This window comes from Archocentrus centrarchus, unplaced genomic scaffold (genome assembly GCF_007364275.1).
Source record: "Archocentrus centrarchus isolate MPI-CPG fArcCen1 unplaced genomic scaffold, fArcCen1 scaffold_26_ctg1, whole genome shotgun sequence".
NCBI lineage: Eukaryota > Metazoa > Chordata > Actinopteri > Cichliformes > Cichlidae > Archocentrus > Archocentrus centrarchus.
This window is the reverse complement of record NW_022060256.1, coordinates 671,955-687,391: the sequence shown is the minus strand read 5'-3', so window position 1 is coordinate 687,391 and position 15,437 is coordinate 671,955. Positions and strand designations below refer to the sequence as shown.

The 15,437-nt window shown below is 42.9% G+C and overlaps 1 protein-coding gene across 2 annotated transcripts in view; it reads left to right on the top strand.

Annotated features, from left to right (window-relative positions):
• LOC115775897 (protein mono-ADP-ribosyltransferase PARP14-like) overlaps positions 1-15,437 on the top strand; it is an 80,063-nt gene that overhangs the window by 53,777 nt on the left and 10,849 nt on the right. The window contains exon 13 of one of the 2 annotated variants that reach the window (XR_004019405.1): positions 12,091-12,205. The exons of the other annotated variant lie outside the window; for it this stretch is intronic. The gene's annotated coding sequence lies outside the window, so the exon portion shown is untranslated. The remainder of the gene's footprint in view (positions 1-12,090; positions 12,206-15,437) is intronic. 2 annotated transcript variants of the gene reach the window in all.

Genomic DNA, 15,437 nt, shown 5'->3' with positions numbered 1-15,437 from the left:
TTGCGGTCCTGAATGTAAGCAAATAGGCTTTGATCAAGGAGTTCAAAATTTAGACACATACGCTCCCTGTCAAGGAAAAAGCCATTCCATTTGACAATATTGCAGCTATCTGGATCCAGGCATCGCAGCTTGTTTAGGATGAACACTTCCTTTTTTGCCTGTTGCAAATATTCGGGCTGGTTCCTGTTCACTTTGATAGCCTCGGTTTTGTTGGTTTTGGTATTGATACATTTGGTTACAAAACCAAAACCACCCTTTCCAAGCAAAGCCGTCACTTTGTGGCATTTCCCCAGCATGGTTCCTTCAAAAATGTCACCATCACTAGGGAGGAAGGATGGTTTGTTCACTGACACGGTGCAAGATGTTTGTTCAGGTGATTCAGCTGAGCTTTCGTATTGCCAACTGGAAGCCTGCTGAGAGAGAACGAGGATTGGGGCTTCTGCGTTCCAGTCAGTGCTGTGTGGCCTTTCTGATTGCCAACTGGAAGGCTGCTGAGAGAGACTGTGTTTTTGGTCTTCTGTGCTCCAGTCAGTGCTGTGTGGCCATACTGATTGCCAACTGGAAGGCTGCTGAGAGAGACTGTGGATTTGGTCTTCTGTGCTCCAGTCAGTGCTGTGTGGCCATACTGATTGCCAACTGGAAGGCTGCTGAGAGAGACTGTGGATTTGGTCTTCTGTGCTCCAGTCAGTGCTGTGTGGCCTTTCTGATTGCCAACTGGAAGGCTGCTGAGAGAGACTGTGGATTTGGTCTTCAGTGCTCCAGTCAGTGCTGTGTGGCCATACTGATTGCCAACTGGAAGGCTGCTGAGAGAGACTGTGGATTTGGTCTTCTGTGCTCCAGTCAGTGCTGTGTGGCCATACTGATTGCCAACTGGAAGGCTGCTGAGAGAGACTGTGGATTTGGTCTTCTGTGCTCCAGTCAGTGCTGTGTGGCCATACTGATTGCCAACTGGAAGGCTGCTGAGAGAGACTGTGGATTTGGTCTTCAGTGCTCCAGTCAGTGCTGTGTGGCCATACTGATTGCCAACTGGAAGGCTGCTGAGAGAGACTGTGGATTTGGTCTTCTGTGCTCCAGTCAGTGCTGTGTGGCCTTTCTGATTGCCAACTGGAAGGCTGCTGAGAGAGACTGTGGATTTGGTCTTCTGTGCTCCAGTCAGTGCTGTGTGGCCTTTCTGATTGCCAACTGGAAGGCTGCTGAGAGAGACTGTGGATTTGGTCTTCTGTGCGCCAGTCAGTGCTGTGTGGCCTTTCTGATTGCCAACTTTCCTGTTGGCAATCAGAAGGAGGGATTTGGGCTTCTGTGTTCTCGGTGTCAATACGAGGGTTTCTGGAGGAACTCTGTGAGAGACCGGAGTCAAAGAAGGGATGGCGAAGAGCCTCGAAGGGCGTGATGCGCAGGTCAGCATCTAAATGCAGCATCTTTTTAATTAGGCTCACCAACAAATCCTGACCACTCTGGTGTCCTGTTTTCATTTCCATTAATTGTTCAAGATCATCAAGACACTTGAGCTTTATATATTGTGTTTCTTTTGCTTGATATTCTGTCTCATATTGAAATTGTTCTTCAGACTTAAATCTCCAGCGTGAATTGCCGCAGTTTTCTTGAATGAAGTAATAATCTGTACCAAATCCACGATTTAAGATGTAGTCTGGTGGCTGGCCCTGAATTTGTATTATGAGTCTGAACACATCATATTCCATATCACCAGGGTAGAGTGGCCGCCCTACGGCCAGCTCCGCAGCTATCAGGCCCAGGGACCACATATCAATAGCTTGATTGTATGGAGCTTGGAGCATTACCTCTGGTGCCCTGTAGGAAACTGTCTGCGCCCAGTCACCTAGAAGCACTGCAGACACAGGACATGCCAGTCCAAAATCAATAACTTTGACTTTGATGGGAGACTGATGGCGGTCCACAACCATCACGTTTTCTGGCTTCAGGTCAGCATGTATTATTCCCATGGAACTCAGGTGAGACACGGCATTGACCAGCTGATATAAAATTGGCCTCAGCTCACTTATGGGAAGGCCTTGGTGGTTGCGGTCCTGAATGTAAGCAAATAGGCTTTGATCAAGGAGTTCAAAATTTAGACACATACGCTCCCTGTCAAGGAAAAAGCCATTCCATTTGACAATATTGCAGCTATCTGGATCCAGGCATCGCAGCTTGTTTAGGATGAACACTTCCTTTTTTGCCTGTTGCAAATATTCGGGCTGGTTCCTGTTCACTTTGATAGCCTCGGTTTTGTTGGTTTTGGTATTGATACATTTGGTTACAAAACCAAAACCACCCTTTCCAAGCAAAGCCGTCACTTTGTGGCATTTCCCCAGCATGGTTCCTTTAAAAATGTCAAGATCACCAGACATGTTTAAAAGTTTTTTCAAAAGTTTTTTGTTTGCTGTTAGGAAATTGTTAAGAATTCAAAATTGTTTCGTTGCACTCATGTCAAGTCTGATACGCACTGGAGCAAAGTTCCGAATGTGGGTCCTATTTATAGCGCCTGTTCGAAGGTTTCATGACTTCAAAGGAACAAAGGTTTTCAGCATTCTAGAATGCATAGGTAAGCGGGCGCCCGCGCACGTATGCGCGTGTCAGCTTCACGCAGCACGTATGCGCGCACGTATGCGCGTGAAAGCTGATATTGTCCCAACCATAGACATATATACGTAGACGCCGTATTGAGCGCTGACTCGTAGTCACCGTCGCCGCTATATTGGAGGGGGCAAAAGCGGACAACATGAGAGAGGTGCTGCACTCTTGTGCTGAATGGAGTTGTTCGAACCATTTTACTGTCAAAACGGGATCACATGGGATTACCTTTCACAGGTAAGACTGAGGAATTGTTTTTGACTGTATTTGGCCATTCTAACATTTTGAAAACAGAATTATTTTTGTGCCTAAACGTTTCCCAGAGTATATTAGTGTATATTTGAATGTGTAAATGAACGTATTAACTTGACTAACTTTATAGAAAGGCGCTTTATGAAGTCCAGTCCGTTCACTATTGGGTTACAGCGCAGATCTGCCACATCCAATATGGCGGACGCGCTGAGGAGTCACAACAACAGGCCGCCCCGCTCAATGCGGCGTATGTGTGTGTGGTCCCAACCTCGTCAATGGCATGCCGTGCCTGTCAAGTTTTGTATTTAAAAATACGGGACATTTTCCGCCATTGAAAAACGAAGTCGTTATATGAGGTCATCACCTAATTTGCATAATCGGTTATTTGCATGTAGTTGCAGTCCAGGCTGTAGGAGAGAGGAAAAACATCTTTGGAGAGACAAAAAGTGAAGGAAAAAAACACCCTAAATGTGTTTAGAACTACAAATGAACTTTGAAGTAACTTAATGATCTTAATGCTTTGCCTAGACCCACATTACATAGATCAATTTTGTCCCGTATTGTTTAATGTTTGAATATCAAATTTAACGAAAACACTGTGGGGTGCGACTGCTAGCTACATTCAGCCCTCCTCCTTTATCTGGGCCATTGTTGCCAACTTGTGTAAGAAAACTCGCTGTCGGCTGTCTCAAAGGTTGATAAAAGCCGAAGCGATGCCCGGGGATGGGAGCGGGTAGGCAGGCTCGGTGTTTAAGTGAGGTTCGGGGTTGGAGGGTGGAGTCGAAGTGAGGGTTTCGTTGTCGCTAGTCAAGTGGACTGTCAAAAACACCTGCACCCAACCGCGGTCCAGTAGTTTTTGACTTTTATTCTTTTTGAAAAATTGCTGGCACAGCCTTAAGCAACCTCCCTGACTTAGAAAACGTGAGGTCAGTGAAAAAAGGCCAGACTGATCCCAGCAGACCCAGACCACTCACTGCGCCGGGAGTTTAAGTTGCTTCCCTCTGGATGCAGATATCAGGTGCCAAGATGCAGGACAAATAGAAATACACACACAGTAGAAAACATAAAATAAAATAAGTTTAGGTCTATCATGTATAATTAATGTGTTGCAAATAACATGATCTCCAAAATCCCCCAGATTATTAGGCATACTCTACCTTATTCACCAAATAAAGCAGTCATGGTAGGACAATAAGTGTGCAATATAGCAGGGGGCACAGATTTTGGCAGAGGAAGAAACATAGCCTGATAAAATGTGTAACTTATGGTAGGAAAAAGGAATCATTTTTTGAAAATCACCCAGATTATTAGGCATACTCTGCTTGATTCATCAAATAAAGGCAGTCACAGTAGGACAAAAAGTGTGCATTATAGCACTTCAGTTCACTTCTGAGATCTTTATTATCCCCAAGGGGGCAATTATTTCCACAGCCAGTAGTACGATACAGATAACATTTAATTTATACTATAAAACATAGATAGGTTTTTTAAATGATTTGTTGTGATTCTAACTGCTAATGGGACAAAAGATTCTATTTGTCCTGCATCTTGACACTTGATATCTGCATCCAGAGGGAATCAACTTAAACTCCTGGTGCAGTGGGTGGTCTGGGTCTGCACCAGGAGTTTAAGTTTAAGTTGCCATGACACCCATTAGTTAATTATTTAAACTGCAGGAATGTCTTAAAGACATTAAGGCCTGGATGACCTCTAATTTCCTGCTTCTAAATTCAGATAAACCTGAAGTTCTTGTACTCGGCCCCACAAATCTTAGAAACATGGTGTCTAACCACATACTTACTCTGGATGGCATTACTTTGGCCTCCAGTAACACTGTGAGAAATCTTGGAGTCATTTTTGTCCTTCAATGCACATATTAAACAAATATGTAGGACCACTTTTTTGTATATGCACAATATTTCTAAAATTAGAAACATCCTTTCTCAGAGTGATGCTGAAAAGCTAATTCATGCATTTATTACTTCTAGGCTGGACTATTGTAATTCATTATTATCAGGCTGTCCTAAAAGCTCCCTGAAAAGCCTTCAGCTGATCCAAAATGCTGCAGCTAGAGTACTGACAGGGACTAGAAAGAGAGAGCAGATTTCTCCCATACTGGCTTCTCTTCATTGGCTCCCTGTTAAATCTAGAATAGAGTTTAAAATCCTTCTCCTCACATACAAGATCTTGAATAATCAGGCCCCATCTTATCTCAAAGACCTCATACTCCCATATCACCTCAACAGAGCACTTCGCTCTCAGACTGCTGGCTTACTTGTGGTTCCTCGGATACTTAAGAGTAGAATGAGAGGCAGAGCCTTCAGCTTTCAGGCCCCTCTTCTGTGGAACCAGCTCCCAGCTTGGATTCGGGAGACAGACACCCTCTCTATTTTTAAGATTAGGCTTAAAACTTTCCTTTTTGATCAAGCTTATAGTTAGGGCTGGATCAGGTGACCCTGAACCCTCCCTTAGTTATGCTGCTATAGGCCTAGTCTGCTGGGGGTTCCCATAATGCACTGTTTCATTTCATTCACCTTATTTACTTTGTTTATACTCCACTCTGCATTTAATCATTAATTGTTATTAATCTCTGGCTCTCTTCCACAGCATGTCTTTTCTCTCCCCTCAGCCCAACCAGTCATAGCAGATGACTGCCCCTCCCTGAGCCTGGTTCTGCTGGAGGTTTCTTCCTGTTAAAAGGGAGTTTTTCCTTCCCACTGTCACCAAGTTCTTGCTCATAGGGGGTCGTTTTGACTGTTGGGTTTTCTCTGTATTATTGTAGGGTCTTGACCCGCAATACAAAGCGCCTTGAGGCGACTGTTGAGATTTGGCGCTATATAAATAATATTGAATTGAATTGAATTTGCATGGTGCTACACTTTTCTCTACCATTGATTTGGCCAGTGGCTATCATCAAGTAGCAGTTCATGAATAGGACAGGCATAAGACAGCCTTCACCACTCCTTCTGGGTTGTTTGAGTACACCAGGTTGCCATTTGGTGTTTGTAACGGCACAGCAATATTTCAGAAGCTCATGCAGGCCACTATGAGTGAGCTGGTATTTCAGATTATGCATGTCTACTTGGATGACATCTTGTTGAGAATTATTTACAGTTGTATGTTGTTAAATATAATTTACTTGATTATTAATATTCACTGAATTTAACATGATTGTACATAATTACATACGGTAAAGTGAAATGTCAAGTATAATTATTTTGGAAAAAGGAAGAGTTTTATTTTGAAAGGTTCCCAACAGAATTGGGTTTTTTTGTCTGTGTCGTTATCTTGTCTGCTGTTGTTTGGTGTTGCTAGGATACGATCATCTGTTCCGTTGGACCGCTGTTACCTTGTTCGTAAAAAAAAAATAAAAACTGAACTTTAACCGTTCAGAAAAAGACATCGGAGCGTCCGTCATGATTGCAGAAGCCTTCACTACGTAACACATCTTGTTTTATTCTCACACATTTGAAGAGCTTTTAGGTCACCTCTAGAAAGTATTTCAGTGATTTACAAAGACAAGTTTAAAGGTTAAAGTGGAAAAGTGTCAGTTTCTTCAGTCCAGTGAGCGTTTCCCTGGGCATCAGGTCTCTGCTGAAGGCATAGGTGCAGATCCTGATAAAGTAGCTGCAATACAACAGTGATGTACGCCAAAATCTGTGAAAGATCTTAGTTCATTTTTGGGTTTCTGCAGTAACTACAGGAGGTTTATACAAAGTTTTTCTCAGTTTGCTGGCCCTTTTCATGTCTTGGTCAATGCTTCTATGGTTCTATCTAGTCAAAGGAACTACAGCGGTACCTTGATTTAGGAGTGTCCCAACTACCGGGTTTTTTGAGATACAATCAGTCGCTTGGTCGAATTTTTGCTTTATGTTGGGAGCAAATATCTGAGTTACATGCGAGCGAAAATACACCATCCGCACATTCCATTTGTATTTTTTTATCCTCTCGCTGTGCACTTGTTTTTGTCGATGGTTGTTAATGTTTTGATTATTTTTTGCATTTATTTTGGAACATTTCCTTTTTTTAAACCATGGCACCAAAGAAATCGAATGCCAAGATCGGTGCTGAAAAGGATGATGACCATGGATATAAAGCACAAAATTATCGAAAAACATGAGCAAGGTGTGCATGTTTCTGTCTTGGTGAGGGTAAGAGTGTGCCAAAAAAAGGCAAAAGGAGGAGAAGATTACGTGAAGTGAAAAAAAGGAGCATTAAGTTTAGATCTAAATTCCTGTACAAAATGGTATGGAAAGAATCTTTATTGGTCTAATTAGTATGGCAGGAGTGTCACACTCAATCATATGAAGGACCAAAACTGAAGACACAGTCAGAATTAAAAATCATTTTAATCAGCAATATGATTTGAATGGTCAGAACACAGCAACTTTTTCCTCAACACCTTAAATAAAATATAAAACTTTTCTTCAAAAATGTCATCAGGAAAAATGAGAATATTTCAAGCTGATGATTTGCTAATTTTTCAGGTAAAAATTGTGATGCGAATTTTTTGCTTCACATGCGGAAAAACGCTGCATAAACTGAGCAGCGTGTCCAGTTTATCAGCAGAAAGTGCAGCTGCAAACACAGCGGTGGAGACCTGCTCTGATTTCCATCCCTGAAGCTGCAGGCACAAAGGTGCCGCCATTTGCAAACTGTTACTGTAATAAACCCTATATTGGATGTGAAGTGCAATTTCTCAGCTTTCAGAAACTGTTTGAATTTTTCCGATAGGACAAACCGTCGCGAAATTACGGTAATTCAAAATTCCATTGGTCACCCGGCTCAGGGATGATACACTCAGTGTTAAACAGCTGTTCACACCAGGTAAGGGCACGTAAAGGGTGGCTCAGCGACGATCGCCGGCACTGTCTGTGTCGCGTTGTCTTCAGGACTTTGCTGCACAGCGCTTCCTGCTGTGGGACGCAGTGATGCGCTGTCAGCTCACCTGTGCAGGTCTCCCTCTGCATCTTCTCCCTCAACTGTCCTTTTCCCCGCACATTTTCCACTTTTCATTTGGCCATTTTTGGGGATCAGGCTGCTTATATGTTATTGTAAAAGTGCTGTCTACTGATCACTGATCAATGAGTCATTGGCAACACAAATGGGTTAGCGCACAGGTCTTGGCCTGCAGCAGCTGTTGCAGTGCATTATGGGATTTGTAGTATAAGTCGTGGGAACGCTGTTTACCGTTGGCCATTTATGATAGCTATATGAAATCATCTCGCGAGCCGTATGAAATTACATCGCGGGCCAAATCCGGTGTTGTGCCAAAAAGTGATCGTCTGCCGAAAGGGGATTGCCAGAAAATGATTGCCCATATTTAAACTGTTGTAAATGACTTGCTGACCTATAATCTGTGAAAAATTTGTCAAACGTATCTCTCGTGAATGATATCAAGTCATTTTGAGTAAGAAGCAACATTTCTGTTACAAATTAGAAGCTGCAATCAGTTTTTGGCAGCGACTTTTATATATTCTTTATTTATCTGGGTAAAAACTGTGATTGCCCAGATTTTAAAGAGAGATCTGGTAAAGAGGGCAGCAGAAATCAGAACAAATATGACATTACACTCTATAAAGATATTTTAAGTGACCAAAGAAGACTGGATTTATTATAATGTACGTGCAATAATGCAGAGTCATAAAGATACTTGAATAACAGGTAATTTCTTCATTTTATATCTAACCCCTTCATAAATCCTATTGACTACACTCTATTCACCAATATAAGTAAAGACATTACACATAAAAGCACATAGAAACATCAAAAATCACTTTCTGGCAGACGATCACTTTTTGGCACAACACCGGCCCACGGGCCTCGAGTCTGACTCAAGTGGTTTAAGGTTTATGTTGGATTCACATGTTTACAGCAGCCTGAATTTTAAATTAAAATTGTTTTACAATGTTTTTCAAATATCTGCTTTATAGTTCTATAGTTACGCTGTTAGTCTGCATCTCTTAATTTCAACCATAGACTGGTGAAGAATTGGTTATCATTTAAAAAACTGTGAAAGGAAAAACTTTTGTTGTGGTGCCAAATATAAATGTGGGGGTTGGATTTGGCTCAGTATTATTTGCTGTTTTAACTGTGAAAATTGCTTTTGGTCTGCTTTGCTGCAATTAGTAAACAGTCTTTTATAATTTATATAATGTCGTTTCCTCTGCAGCCTTTTTGTCTGAACAGCAAAAATCATACAATGTTTCTGTATTTTTACTTGAACACTTTATCGCCAGTTTGTAAACTTGTGTGATTTTGCGTTTGTTCCACAGACTGACGTCATCGTCAACACCATCTTAGAGGATATGAACCTGAAGCAGGGAGCTGTTTCCAAAGCCATCCTGTCAGCAGCTGGAGACACACTGCAGGATGCCATTTACTCTGAAGCCAGAAGGTCCAAACTGCAATACGGTGATGTCGTCATCACTGATGGCTACAGGCTCAGATGTCAGAAAGTCTTTCATGCTGTTTGTCCTTTCTGGGACAATGAAGGTGGCCAGGCAGAGGAGGTGAGGCTTCTTATTCAAAGGTTAGACTCCTAAAGTGGGTAAAAGAGATGGCTGCACATATAAATGTGGAATAAATGTGGGTCACTGAGCCTTGACAACAAAAAAGAAAAGTCTTACTGAACACTCGTCATGTGGTTTATTTGATATGTTTTGGTGTTTGAAGACAGTTTTTCTTTTTAACTCAATATTTCACTTTCCTGTTATTCCCATAAACTACAGATTTTTTTGGATAAATATCACAGCAGACAGTAACCACGGTGCTTCAGATAGAATAAAGCTATGCTGAATAACAGATTATTACAGAAGTGAGGACTCGTATATGTCCAGAAATCCACATGAAGGCCTTCAGTCACTCCTGTCCTGCACCACAGTCCACTTCTCCTCTGCCTTCATTGTGTCTGAAATTATTTCTGTGTGAATACAGCACATTTAATTTTTATAAAGCAGTGTCTTTAGTTTTGCTTTAGCAAAAATTCTCAGTTAAACACACTTTAGAGAAATCCCACAGTATCTGCAGCACTTTGATTGGAGAGTTTTAGATGCACCACTAAAACCCACATTGGCAGCTGCCTCTGAGAGTTTACAGCTACAGGAGCACATGATGGAGAACATGTTCCTTGAATTGCTTTCTCTGTTGGGGCCTCGGGGCTGCATTCTCGCCTTGTGCTGGGGGGGAGCGCTACCGGGGGGTGTGGCTGCTCATTGCCTCAGGCTTTCTGGGCTCCTGCCCATTGACCGTGGGGGCTCTGTCTGGGGTGTCCCTCCTTCCTCCTCTGGGGTTGCCAGTTGCACAGTTGCCATCAGGATGTGTGGCTGTGGGTCTTCTGAGCTCCTGGTGGGCCGTGGATGGCCCAGGTCCACAGAGTCTTTCCTGCTTGCCTCTGGATCCGGATGGGGGTGGTTGGGGCTTCTTGCCATCATTATTGAGTACGTTCCATGACAGAGGCACACACACATTACTCCAAGTACATGCGTGTGTGTATGTGTATGTATGTATATATATGTATATGTATATGTATATGTATATATATATATATATATATATATATATATATATATATATATATATATATATATATATATATATATATATATAATATTATATAATATAATAGTGTGTGTGTGTGAATGTTTAGAATGTGTATATATGTGTAGCTAATTACCTCATATCCCCCCCCCCCCCCCCCATTCTTCTATTTCTCTTCATCTCTTCCTGCCTGTCAGATCTGGCAACAATAAATAAAATTACAATTAACAAGAATAGCCTATGTAAAACTTATAGAGCTCTTGTAAAAGCCAATTTGTTTGGTACAGTAGTGCATTCGGTTCATCATTCTGATTGCGAAAACTGCAGACATGACAGGCCAAAAAATAAATAAAGAATCTCAAAAACTATACGACTTACTGTTTATTGCCCAGTCACTGCAGTCCAGCCTCACTTTCTCTGTCTTATCTCCATTTGTCAGGCGTTAACATCCATCATCAGATCCTGTCTGGAGGAGGCTGAGAAGCATCAGATGGCATCGTTGTCTCTTCCAGCCATCGGTACAGGAAACCTGAGCTTCCCCAGAGCTTTGGTGTCCAAACTCCTGCTGAGGGAGATCCACTCGTACAGCAGCAGGAGAAATCCTCGCTCTCTGAGAACGGTGGTCATCGTCGTTCACGACAGTGACGGCCAAACTGTGGATGTGAGTTTCTGACGCCCTGATAGGAGCTGGCTGTGTTTAAGTGTTTATCGTGTTCTAACAGTGACCACAAGAGACAAACAGACCACAACCTCTGAGGGAGTGAAACCACAGAGTCACACACAGTACACACTCTGCAGACAGACACTGATCTGTCACATGGTGAGGCCTGACCTACACTGTCAGGTGGAGAGATTTATTCCAAAGTTTACCTGTCAGTCACATGATGCAGGTATAATCCAATTTATAGCCAGCAGCTCTCTTAGCATAGAAACTGAAACAAGGGAAACTAAAATAATCCACATTCAAATAGTGATGCACACTGCCAGTACTGGAGCTGATTAGGATTATATCTTCTTATAGATCACTAATATCAGCTTAATGTTGATTCACACACTTGGATCTGAGACACTGACCAGTGTGTGGAAACCAGCTTTAATAGCAAACAAAGGATAAATTGGTCACATTGATGAAAATGAGACAGTTATGGGTGTTTTGTTTTTTTTTAGCTCTTTTTCATTTTATTAAGTTTAACACCTTTAAAACTTTACTCACAGGAATGGAAACATTTGTCTTAAAGTCAAGCAAATTTATCTGTAGTTCACCTTCTTCCTCTCACAGGGAGACGCTTACAGTGAAAACTGAGGAGGAAATGATGTGACTGTAAAACACAGCAGACGCTCACACTGAGCTAATAGAAAAGTGTGCCACTTAATTACTTCAATAACTTAATTAAAATCTTGTATTAAACTGCTAGTTCAGCTTTTAATCTATTGTTGAATCAAATAAAGAGGATAATAAACAGCACATAGGGTTAGGATTGGTCGATGTAGGTACATAGCTTTTTAGTCGAGTATTATTTTAACCTCAGCCAGATATGAAACAGTTGCTTCATACAAAATGTACTTACTTTAACATGTCATTAAAACTACTGTAATTTTTGAAATGATGAAATGTATATAGAAGCCTAACAGTAAATGTTTTTGCTGTTTTTGCTTCACTGAGCCACAGTTACAGCAGTAACATCTGTGTTGATGAGTATTGTTGGTCAGTGTTTCACCAGGGAGTTCACCGGTCAGCCGGCTGAGAGGAACACCCAACACGAAGAACGCGGTTTTAATGACCAATCAATTCAGCAGCCTGTCAGCCAATCACAGCACTCCTCACGTAAGACCCTTCAGAACTACTAAGAACGTCTCTGGAGCTTGAAAAAGGCGACTGGACTTCTTTTTGTTTCTTGAAGACGTTTCACCTCTCATCCGAAAGGCTTCTTCAGTTCTCAACCAAATGGTGGAGAGACCCAGGTATTTAAACCCCTGTGGGCGTAGTCCCCTGGAGGTGGTTATGACCCTCTATTGATCATGTGCTTGAACACATGTGCCCAGGTGTGAAGGGGGCGTGGGTCATATTTAATCAGTGGTTTCAGTTGAAACCAACTTAGGACTCCGCTCCATTGTTTCCTGTGGCCTATTGAGGTCACTGGAACAAAGGTGTGAATGGGGGTTGAGACGTCTGGGAAGGGAGCTCAGGACAGCACTGTAAGCGGGGGAAAGTTGGTGACGTAATCCACCTCCTCTGTTCAATGATGGTCGTTCACAGTGGACATAGATGGCTTCTTTCACTCCTCTTTCAAACCATCTGTTTTCCCTGTCCAAAATGTGGACATTGGCATCCTCAAAAGAGTGCCCTTTTTCCTTCAGATGCAGATGTACTGCTGAATCTTGTCCTGTCGAAGTGGCTCTTCTATGTTGTGCCATTCGTTTGTGAAGAGGCTGTTTGGTTTCACCAATGTAGAGGTCCGAGCACTCTTCACTGCACTGAACAGCATACACTACATCGCTGATCTTGTGTTTGGCGGGTTTGTCCTTGGGATGAACCAGTTTTTGTCTTAGGGTGTGACTTGGTTTGAAGTATACTGAGATGTCATGCTTGGAGAAAATTCTTCTGAGTTTCTCTGACAAGCCTGACACATATGGGATGACAATGTTGTTCCTCTTGTCCTTCCCATTCTCTGTAGTTTGTGTTTGGCCTTCATTCCTGTGCATCTTAGCTGATTTGATGAAGGCCCAGTTGGGGTAACCGCATGTTTTGAGGGCTTTCTTAATGTGTGTGTGTTCCTTATGCTTCCCTTCTGCCTTAGAGGGAACACTTTCCGCACGGTGTTGTAGGGTCCTGATCACCCCAAGTTTGTGTTCCAGAGGGTGGTGGGAGTCAAAGAGGAGATACTGGTCTGTGTGTGTGGGCTTCCGGTAAACTTCAATGTTGAGGCTTCCATCTTCCTCGATAAGCACCGCACAGTCCAGGAATGGTAACTTGTTATCTCTGGTGTCCTCCCTGGTAAAACGTATGTATTTATCCACTGAGTTAATGTGACGAGTGAAGGCTTCTACTTCTTGGGTTTTGATTTTGACCCAGGTGTCATCTACATATCTGTACCAGTGGCTAGGTGCCGTCCCTTTGAAAGAACCAAGAGCTTTACTTTCCACTTCCTCCATGTAAAGGTTGGCTACAATGGGAGACACTGGGGAGCCCATGGCACATCCATGCTTCTGTCTGTAGAATCCATCATTGTATTTAAAATATGTTGTGGTAAGGCAGAGATCTAAAAGTGCACAAATCTGATCTGGGGTGAAGCTGGTTCTGTTCAGTAAGGAATCGTCTTCCTGTAGTCGTCTTCTGACGGTCTCCACTGCCTCAGTTGTAGGTATGCAAGTGAAAAGTGAAACCACATCAAAGGACACCATGGTTTCATCTGGATCCAGTACAAGATTCTGGACCTTGTTAGTAAAATCTGTAGAGTTTTCAATGTGGTGGGGTGTGATGCCAACAAGCGGTGATAAGATGGTGGCGAGGTGTTTGGAAATGTTGTAGGTGACCGAGTTTATACTGCTGATAATGGGTCGAAGTGGGACTCCTTCTTTGTGGATCTTTGGGAGTCCATAAATGCATGGAGTGGCTTCTCCAGGGTACAGGCGGTAGTAAGTGGGGCGGTCAATGGCTTTTTCCTTTTCAAGTTGTTGCAGGCAGCAAACAACTTTTTTCTTGTAGTTGCTTGTGGGATCACGTCTCAAGACCTCATAAGTATTGTTGTCACTGAGGAGTGTAGTAATTTTGTTGTGGTAATCCGATGAATTCAGCACAACCGTGCACCTCCCCTTGTCGGCTGGCAGTATGGTGATGTTTTGATCCTTGCTTAGGGCTGTGATGGCCTTCTTCTCCTGAATGGTGAGGTTGGATGGAGGAAGTCTTGCACTGGAGAGAGTGGCTGAAACTTTCATCCTGATCTGTTCTGCTACAGGATGAGAAAGTTTGTTATTTCTTATAGCGGTTTCTGTTGCTGTGATGAGGTCTATTATAGGAAGCTGTTGTGGGGCTATGGCAAAGTTGAGTCCTTTGGCTAGCACATTTTCTTCTGGTTTGGTGAGGACCCTGTCTGATAGGTTCTTCACCCACTTTCCTTGGTTTCCATTGCTTATCGTGTCGTCCTGTTTGTTAACAGATGAATGGTATGCCTTGGTTTGCAGAGTTTGAAATTTACGTAGTTGTCTTTCCTTGCCTTTGATGTGTTGTGCGAGCTGGGCTTTGTCCACAAATGTAGAAACTTCTTCTGCTATGGTGTGAGGTAAGAGTGATGAGAGTTTCTGCTGAGTCTGGTGGATTTTGTTCTGGAGTGCATCTATGGTGAAATGGACCTGTCTTATCCTTTCACTTAAAAGGTGGTTCTGTGCTCTCCATAGAATTTGGTCAGCTCTATGTCCTTTTACTGTGGACCCAAGGTGCAAACTCTTGGGAACCAGTCTGGACTGTCTGCATCTCAAGTTGAAACGAAGGTGGTTCCTGTAGTCCGCTAGCTTTCTTGAGTCCCTTTCATACTCCCGCACCAATTGAAGGGTGTTCCTCCCAAAGTGCAAGGCAATATGTCTGTGTAGATTCTCAGTTATCCAGGTCATAGTAGTCTCTGGAGCTTGAAAAAGGCGACTGGACTTCTTTTTGTTTCTTGAAGACGTTTCACCTCTCATCCGAAAGGCTTCTTCAGTTCTCAACCAAATGGTGGAGAGACCCAGGTATTTAAACCCCTGTGGGCGTAGTCCCCTGGAGGTGGTTATGACCCTCTATTGATCATGTGCTTGAACACATGTGCCCAGGTGTGAAGGGGGCGTGGGTCATATTTAATCAGTGGTTTCAGTTGAAACCAACTTAGGACTCCGCTCCATTGTTTCCTGTGGCCTATTGAGGTCACTGGAACAAAGGTGTGAATGGGGGTTGAGACGTCTGGGAAGGGAGCTCAGGACAGCACTGTAAGCGGGGGAAAGTTGGTGACGTAATCCACCTCCTCTGTTCAATGATGGTCGTTCACAGTGGACATAGATGGCTTCTTTCACTCCTCTTTCAAACCATC